The 9,084-nt window shown below is 47.2% G+C and overlaps 1 protein-coding gene across 1 annotated transcript in view; it reads left to right on the top strand.

Moving 5' to 3' along the window:
* Positions 1-561: 561 nt before the first annotated feature.
* The window catches only part of PRR5L (proline rich 5 like), a 131,246-nt gene continuing 122,723 nt past the window's right edge, over positions 562-9,084 (top strand). Inside the window, exon 1 of the mRNA XM_031459787.2 lies at positions 562-779. The gene's annotated coding sequence lies outside the window, so the exon portion shown is untranslated. The remainder of the gene's footprint in view (positions 780-9,084) is intronic.

Below are 9,084 nucleotides of genomic sequence, written 5' to 3'. Positions count from 1 at the left end.
AGGTAAACACACATCAAGAGACGTTCTTTTATCCTGCAGAAATGTAGGTATCCGGAGTTGTCCAGTGGTGGGGAGTGAGGGTTAAGGTGTTGGTAGGCTCCAGGCACACAGAGAGCCCTGGGGTCAGGGTTTTATGACTCCTGAGAGTGCCAGCCGGCTCCACAGAAAGGGGCAATTGGCAATTCGCTATGCCTGGAAGGCTAGCACAGACCCAGTTGGTCACACGTGAGGAAAGGGCCCCTGCCCCCATTACGGAGCACCACGGGCTGGGAGCCCGAAGTGGCCCTCCCAGCGCTAACTGGCCCAGCGCTGTGATTAGCCAAGTCCAGAGTGCGCCAGACCCAGGAGGGCACTGTGGCCTCATTTCCCATCTTCCCGTCCCCAGGAGTAACACCGCGGTGGCTGGTAACACACAGCATTGTCCTCACACACACAGGGGCTCTTTGTTTCCCCAATACACAGAGAAGAGGCTGTAACAAGGGCCTTGAATTGCACTTTGCTCTCGTTTCTCCAATGTTACACTTGGTTTTTTTTTTTCAGTTCTGGAATCAGCCAAACAATTATTTCCTGTGGGGTGGAGAGGGGACAGCTTTTCATCTTTCCCGCCTGCTCCCCTCGCCAGTCCTCAGGGCCCCAGGCAGTGGGGACTAAGTGGAGACCCAGGCCCAGGGTGACCTGGGGCCCATGGAGGTGTCACCTTTTCGGAAGGCTGAGAGGCCATGGCACCTCACCTCTCCCTTGCCAGGTTGCACCTGCCCTCGAGGAAAGAACCAGACCAGGTAACACAAGAGAGTGGCTGAGAGCTGCAGGTGGGGGCAGGGGCTGGATGTCATGGCTGAGGGTCCAGCCTGGGACGGATGGGTTTCTGCTTCCAAGACACCCTGCTTGCTTGAGAGCCGCTGTCTGCTAGTAAACAAATTAAGAAGCAAAAGCAACTGAGGTCACGTTCTGCAGCCTCTGGAGCAGGGAAGCACTCTTCCTGTCTGACCCCCATTCAATGCCTCTGATGTCTTTGGGTGGCCAGAAACTAGGGTCCACGTGGGTTTGTTGAGATGACTATTCCTCTGCTAACAGCCGCCATAATTAAGCTCTAACTTCATACGTTGTATGTGTATACACAGGACCACGTGTGTCTGGCTGTACTGATAGTGACTATAGCAAACGCTTCTACAATGTGCTTTCCATTCTTGCTTGATTGAAACCCAGGCTGTTTGGTTCTAGAATCTGTGCTTTTCATCACCATGTCTCTTGTGTAATTTTTTTTTTAACAATAAACCAAGGTTATTGCAAGGTTTCACTTTGAGGGGCAGCAACCCATAATGAGAACTTTGTATACTGAGTCCCTTGCCCTGTGTCAGGCAAGGTTCTAAATGTTTTGCATCAATTTCCTCGTTTATTCCACATAGTAACTCTACGGGATGGGTACTTTTATCATCTCCATTTTATAGATGAGGATATTGAAGTACAGAGATGTTAAGTAACTCGCCGAGGGTCACACAGCTGTCAGGAAGCAGAGTCAGGATTTGAGCTCCATTCTCTCCGGAGTTCTGCATAAATCTAAAGCCTGCCCTGCCCTGCGGCTGGTTTGGAGTTAGTCTTCTTCTCTGGGACATGAGGGTGGTGTCCTGTCCCTGACTTTATAGAACACTGACACTTAAGTTGTCAGCTCCAGGAACGCAGAAGCTTTTCCATGGTTTGCCTATGGTCATTAGCGTTTGCCTTGCTTGAAGAAGATGGAATTGCCTGATGGTGGCAGGGAAGGAACCTGGAATGATAATAATTGCTCAATAAATGCCATGTCTTATGTGGCCAGAGATGGCTAAGCTGCCACGTATGAAAGAGGACAGATGTTAAATAAACAGGACTCCCTGGTGTATTCAGGAAGCCAACCTCATTTTTGTCTATCATTGCCCCTAAATTTTTTTAGGGGGGTGCCCCACTCTTTGCTTGCCCCAAGGATGTAAATGAAGGCAGGTCCCTGATTCTTCTGATTATCCTTCTGGTTCAAACACTGTCTCAGTTCAGTTACTGATACGTCCAGGTCTGTGCACTAACCCAGACCTTCGAACTACGTTCCAAGTGGAGACTCCTCTTCCTCCTGCGACTGGGCCTGGAGTTGAGAAAGGGGGTCTGTGGTCATTTCTCACTTCCCACCTTCAGCTTCCATCTGGCTGGCTGAGGATTCTAACCCCTGGTGGGGAAAGGAGGATGGAGAGGAGTCGAAAGTTCTCAGTTAACACTGTGGGAAGCTGTGGGTGGGTCTGGTAGGCCTTAAACCCGATTCTTGGTCTCTCAGTATGATTTTGTGGATATTTCAGAGAACACCCTCCTTCCTCATCTTTGGGGATTTCTAAACTGCCGGTCCCTTGAAGCAGATGCCTAAGACCTTTTCCATTAGTCCCCCAGTGTCTGAGCAGTCTGCGTTAGTTTGTTATGGCTGTCCAAAAAATACTACAGACTGGGTGTCTTAAACAACAGAAGTTTATTTCCTCACAGCTCTGGAGGCTAGAAGTCCGAGGTCAAGGTGTGGGCTGGGCTGGTTTCTCCCGAGGCCTCTCGCCTTGGCTTGCAGACGGCTGTCCTCTCCCTGTGTCCTCACACGGACTTTGCTCTGCATACGTGCATCCCTGTCTCTCTTCGTGTGTCCAAATCCCCTCTTCTTAGAAAGACACTAGTCCTGTGGAGTAGGGACGGGGCAGTTGGGACTGGGAGGGGACCCACTGCTCACTCCAGAATTCCTGCTCTGCTCTTGCACTGTTTCCATCATCCAACCCTTCCTTGTGGGCTGGACGTGATCTGATCAGGGGGAAAGAGGTTTCTTTCACAAGTCCTGCGTAATGGTGTCACAGCTTACTTTGGAATACACCACCCATTGTCCAGTGGCTTCAGCACAAAATGAGACTATAATTGTCTTTTTTCATCTTGCTTTCATTTAATTTTCATAAAGATTCCTGTGAGAAAGAGCATTATCCACATAGAGCTGAAGAAAAAGAATCTGCAGCTCTGAAAGGTTAGGGAACTCACCCGAGGCAGACTGTTCTGCTGGTGGAGAGAGGGGCAGGGTGCAGGTTCCAGCTTTCATCCACTTTCCTGACTCTTCTCTGGGCCCTCACCACTCCGGGTTCTTAAAGCTTTTGCCTGCCAGAGTTTGTTCTGTGCTGGTAAAAATTTCCTTCTAAGCAGAATTGATAAAGGTAAAAAGGCAAAATCCTTGCTTGTGCTCCAGTTGTAATGCAGGGGCTGGTCCCATGGGTGACAAGTACCCCCCAGAACTCCCAGAAATACAGTATGAGACGGACTCTGGGTACCACGGGGTCTCTGCTTGAAAGCCCTGCCACCCCCGCTTCCACTGGTATAACTCAATCAGTGGGATAATGATGGAGGGATGGAATATGTTTTTCTGTAGAAGTGCATCAAAGCAATATTGGGTTCTGAAAACCTTACCCGAGGCAGAAGGGGCCATATCATCTCACCTTCTGTCTCCCAGGAGGCACTTTACCTAACAAAAACTTTAAATTATATAGATATTTATTTTTAAGAAATCGTTTTTGTTTAATTTTTAATTATTTTCTTTAAATATAAAAAGTCCAAGCCTGCTGTTGCCCATCCTTGCACAATTTCTTAGGAAAGAGGGAATGACAAACGGGCCTGATGGCTGTTTGGAAGTTGTGCTAAGGCTGTGTCCAGGGTCTGCTGGAGGCAGCCCAGGGGCTGGGCTGGGATGAGCTGGGGCTGCAACTGACTTGGACCAGGGAAGAAGGAGAGTTGGATATTCCTGTTCATCTACTCAGCAATTTTTTTAATGAACAACTATTATGCCCAGGCTTTAGAGGACACTCTGCCAGGAAGGGGTGGGTCCTTGAGGAAGCTTGGGGAAAAGTGAGGTCCGAGCTTCACTCTGGGTTCTCAGAGGAAGAAGAAACGATTGAAGGAGGGTGTTTCAGGTGGAGGGTCTGGAAAAGCATCGTGTGCCTGGAGACTGGCCGATGTTCTGGAATGGACAGAGATCAAGGGTGGGGGTGCAGGAAGTCAGGACAGGAGAAGGAAGGAGCTGGGAGCTGCCGGCTTATACCTCAGGCTGGAGGGGAAGGCTGGGCTGGGGTAGGAACCCAGAAGGGCTTTGAGCAGAGAAGTGACCCAACTGGGTTTGCCTTTCAGAGCGATCTCTGAGGCAGGACAGGGACACACTGGAGCAGTGGAGGTGTCAGGACTACGGGAGTTGGACAAGGGAGGGTGAAGGGCCAAACTGAAGCCTTGGCCTCAAGAATGAAAAGGGGAGAGAGTGTGGGAGCCGCCTAGGCCTCTAGAAATCTCTCTCTGGTTTTTGACTTGGGCCACTGAAGAGATGCTGCGCCATTACTGAGGCGGGGGGTGTGTGTCTGTGTGTGCACACACGTGTGTGTGGAGGGGGACAGCTGGGCTGGGACTGGAGGAGGCTGAAAACCTTGGCAAGAGGAAGTAGGACACAGTGAGGGGGTTGTTCTTTCAACTAATCCCTGCTGAGGGCTGAGTGCTGGGGTGAATGAAGCAAAGGACACACGTTCCATTCCGCTCAGAGCTCACAGCCCCAGGAAAGGAGCAATTCAATTGCAATGTAGCAGAAAGACACTAACAGGGAATTAGGGAGGGGCAGGGGAAGCTTGGGTATGGACCAGGAATTCAGCTGTTAGAGAATGATTCATTTTTTGGGGTGTTATTATGGTATTATAGTCTGGATTGGAGAAAACACCCATCAGCTTTTTCCCTTTTTTGGAGACGCAAGTGGAAATGTTTAGGGTTGAAAGGTCATGATGTCTGTAATGTACTTGGAAACAAAATGAATATATATAGGGAGAGCAAATACGGTGAAATGTTATCCATTTGGGGGAGTATATGAGAGTTCATTGTACTGTTGTAGCATTCTTTTGGCTTTTGCCTTTTCTATGTGAAATCTTTCATTAAAAAAAAATTAAAAATATAAAGTCGCAAGTGCATTCATGGAAAGTAAGGATACTGTGGGAACACCAAGAAGGGCCCCTAATTGGATTTGTTGGGTAAGAGAAGCTTCCCAAAGAAAATAGCATCTAAGACCTGAGAGATGAGTGGTCGATGGTCAGGGGGATGGGGAAGACTTGTGGGAGGATGTTCCAGGTGGAGGGAACAGCATGAGTGAAGGCCTGTTAGCCTGTTTTGCTGGAGGAACAGAAAGACATTTAATGTGAGTGTAGAATTTGAAGCATCAAGAGGTGAAAAGGGAAAGGCAGCCGGTCCTTCAGGGCTGTGGGGTGGGTAGCAGGGCTGGATTTTGTCCTGACGCTGATGTAAGCAAGGAGGTTGCCTTCCAGAAAGATGTCACCAATGAGTATTGAGTTGTCAGCATCCAGCAGCCACTGTTCTCAGCACTTCATCTATACTAGTTCACTGAACCCTCACTGTACCTTTTTCAGGGACTTACAAAATTAGCATCTCTGTTTTAGAGATGGGGCAAACAGGCACAGCAGAGTTAAATAACCTGCTCAAGGTCACAAATCCGGAGGAGCCTGGAAGAGTGGCTCTTAACCACCTGGCCACAGTACCGCTCAAGTCCAGTCACTGTCCGTGTGAAGAAGGAATGGGCGGAAAGCAGGGAGACTGCTCAGAAAGTGGTTGCCCGCACTCAGGCCTGTGGTGATGGCACCTGGCGCTACAGCAGTCACAGTGGGGATGGAGAAGATGGACAGGGTAGAGCTATGCTGGAGTGAAGTCGACAGGACTCGGTGACTGAGCAGTTGTGTGCAGGGGGAGTCCAAGATGGTGCCCAAACCCAACCCCACTGAGGACCTGCCCCATCTTGGCCCGAGCAATGGGGCGTAGTCAGAGAAGAGAGAGCCTCTTCATAAACGATCGAGAGGGTATTCGCACACCCCTGTATCCCCTTCATCTGTGAGGAGCAGCCTGTTGTGCACCCAGCTCGAATCTCTCCCTCCCAGGTCTCTGCAAACCATTGGTTCCGGTGCCACTTGCCATTTTCACGGTTTGAATTTTGTCACCTGCAACTGTTGTGCTCTGAGGTCGGTCCTGCCCCCGAGGTTTACTAGCACAGTTAGGCCACAGCCCTGAGTCCCTCTCCTAACTGTCTCCCAACCCACTCACCACCCTGTTAGCCTCGAGTGATGGGATGTGAACACTTGTGCTGTTTCACCAGACGCCCTTGATCCTTGGGCTTCTTCGGAGAGCTCAACAGGGACGACAAAGTCAACAAATATTGAAAAACAATAGAAAGAAAAATACTTGGCCGTGTCCTTCTAATGCTTATTGATTTTTAAGATCTTCTCAGGCATGAAAACAAGATTCACTGCTGGCACCTTGACATTGGATTCCTGTTAACTGGAAAAGCAGCTTATCGACCAGGGCAGGGGGTCCCCAGCAGGGCAGGGGTGGGCCTGTCTCCCCTGCAGGTAATCAACCCCAGAGATGGAGAGCCACTGGGAGGGAGCTGAACTCACTCAAGTAAGGGGCACCGTGGCTCAGGAAGGTCCTTAGGTGTCTGGGGAAGCCACCGAGGTCACTTCTCACTCCATACCAATTCTCTGGGGGCCTTGTTTTCTTCTTGCTAAAGTCCCCCAAAATTCCCGTTGTTTTTCTCTGTGTCAAAAAGGATGCAACTACTACATGAATCCATGGATAGAGGACGAGGCTCTGCAGAGTGAAACATGAGCTCTCCTGTATATATTTCTACCTCCCATTCGTTACTCCAAAGGAATCGTTCATTCAAAGGCAAATATTTATTTAGCTGCTACTGTATGCTACATCCAGGTCTAGGTGTTGGTGATTCAGCAGGGCACAAAATGAAAAGATCCCTGCTCTCCCAGGTCTTACTTCCCGAGGAGTGTGTTGTGCAGCCTTCCAATCTCTGTCATTTATATCTGTAACTATATCCATGTCTGTAGTTCTGTGTCTATAGGTTCATGTGACTCTGTGACCGGCTTCTTCCGCTGGCAGTGTGTCTTGGAGTTCATTTCATGTCAGCATATATGGACCGCCCTTATTCTTTGAAAGCTGGATAATGGTCTTCTGTAGGGATAAACCCCTGCAGATAGACATACAGGTTGCTCTAAATTTTTTTTTTTTTTTTACAAACAGTACCATAGTGAACTTTCTCCTACATGTACTGTTGTATCCTCAAAAGTCTGTATACTTACTGTGTAACCATGGATAAATGAATTAACCTCTCTGTGCCTCAGTTTCTTCATGTATGAAATAAAGGTAATCATAGCACCTTCTTCTAGTCGTCAAAGAAATGCAAGCTAACTACAATGAGATGCCACTAGGCACATCCCCTAGGATGTCTATAATCAAAAGGACAGATAATATCAAGTGTTGTTTGGCAAGGATATGAAGAAACTGGAATCCTTGTACACTGCTGGTGGGAATGTAAAATGTGCAGCTGCTTTGGAAAAAAGTTTGGCAGCTCCTCAAAAGGTTAAACGGAATTGCCACTTGACCCAAAGATTCTACACCGATGCATATACCCACAATAAATGAAAACACATGTCCAACAAAAACTTGTACACAAATATTCACAGTAGCATTATTCATATTAACAAAAACATAGAAACAACCCAAATGCCCATCAGCTGATGAATGGATATACAAAATGCAGTGTATTATTCAGCATTAACAAGATATAAAGAACTGCTATGTGCCCCACCATGAATGGACCTTGTGAACACTATGTTAACTGAAAGAAGCCAGTCACAAAAGACCACATACCATATGATTTCATTTATAGGAAATGTCCAGAATAGGCAAATCCTTAGAGACAGAAATAAATAGACTGGTGGTTGCCAGGGGGTTGAAGGGTTGCGACAACGAGGAACAACTACCCATGAGGGTTTCTTTTGGGAGTGATGAAAATGTTCTAAAACTGTAGTGAGGGTTACGCAACTCTGTGAAATATACTAAAAACCATTGCACTGTACACTTTAAGTGAGTAAACTGTGTAGTATGTGAATTGTACTTCAACAGAGCTCTTATTAAAAAATAGTGTCTCCTTCATGAGTGGTGAGTATTAACCAAGACAACATAAAAATGTGGAGAACAGTGCATGGCATTCTGTAAGCTCCGTCTAAGTATCCACCACACTTTAGTTGTCTCTGGAGAATGGATTCCTAGAAGAACCGTTGAACCAAAATGTTGGTGCTTTTTTTTAAAATTAATTTTCAAAAGCTCTGCAGAGTTGCCCTCCAAAAAAGTCTTCACCAATTTGCTCTCAAGAGTAACATACAAGGATGCCTATTTTTCTCTTTTCTTCTTCTCTTCGAAGAAGCCAGTGCTAGAAGGAGTTTGGAAGAACCCATGCATCAGTGTTCACAGTGGGTTCCTCTGGGCGATGGGATCCTGTGAACTTTCTTTTCCCCATATTGCTTATCTGCATTTTTTCATATTAAAAAAAACATGTATTAATTATGTAATGTTTGAAAAGTAAAACATAAAAGTATGCCCCTTCTACTCCTCGCCATGGGACTTCTACTCCTCACAGGCTTCAAGGGTGAGGGTAGGAGACCTTATACTTATCAGTCCGTCATAAACAGACACAGGTTTTATGGCAACTTTCTAGAAGAAACAGCCAGAGGGCAACAACTGTAAACACAGAGAACTATAGAAGTTGCACTTATTAGCCTAAGCCTACCCTTCCTTGTTTGAAGGTACCCAAAAGCCCCATAAAAAAAATCATGCCTGTGAGTCATTGGCACCCTTACCAGGCACTGACACTACTACTTTTCAAATGCTTCATATTCATTGACATTTAATCCTTACAACAGTTGTATGACACAGGGAGCAAAAATGGAGTTAGAGAAATTAAGTGATTTGCCCAAGGACCTGCTGCTGTTACATGGCAGATGTAGATACTGATTACGATGGTTTAGCTGTGAGTCAAGAGTCACGAACCCGGATCTTTTATGATCGCCCTTAAAGGCAAGGACACAGTTAGGGGGAGCTTCAGGGGAGGTTGATTCAGCAGTTCAGTGATGTCCTCAGGACACTTCCTCTTTCCAGCTCTCTGCTCTGTCATCTTCCTGTTGTTTTCATCTTTGGGAAGACAGAGAGCTCCAGCAGCGACAT

The sequence above is a fragment of the Camelus dromedarius genome, chromosome 12 (genome assembly GCF_036321535.1).
Source record: "Camelus dromedarius isolate mCamDro1 chromosome 12, mCamDro1.pat, whole genome shotgun sequence".
NCBI classification, from domain to species: Eukaryota; Metazoa; Chordata; class Mammalia; order Artiodactyla; family Camelidae; genus Camelus; species Camelus dromedarius.
The sequence above is the reverse complement of the archived record's forward strand: the minus strand, read 5'-3'. Positions and strand labels throughout refer to the sequence as shown.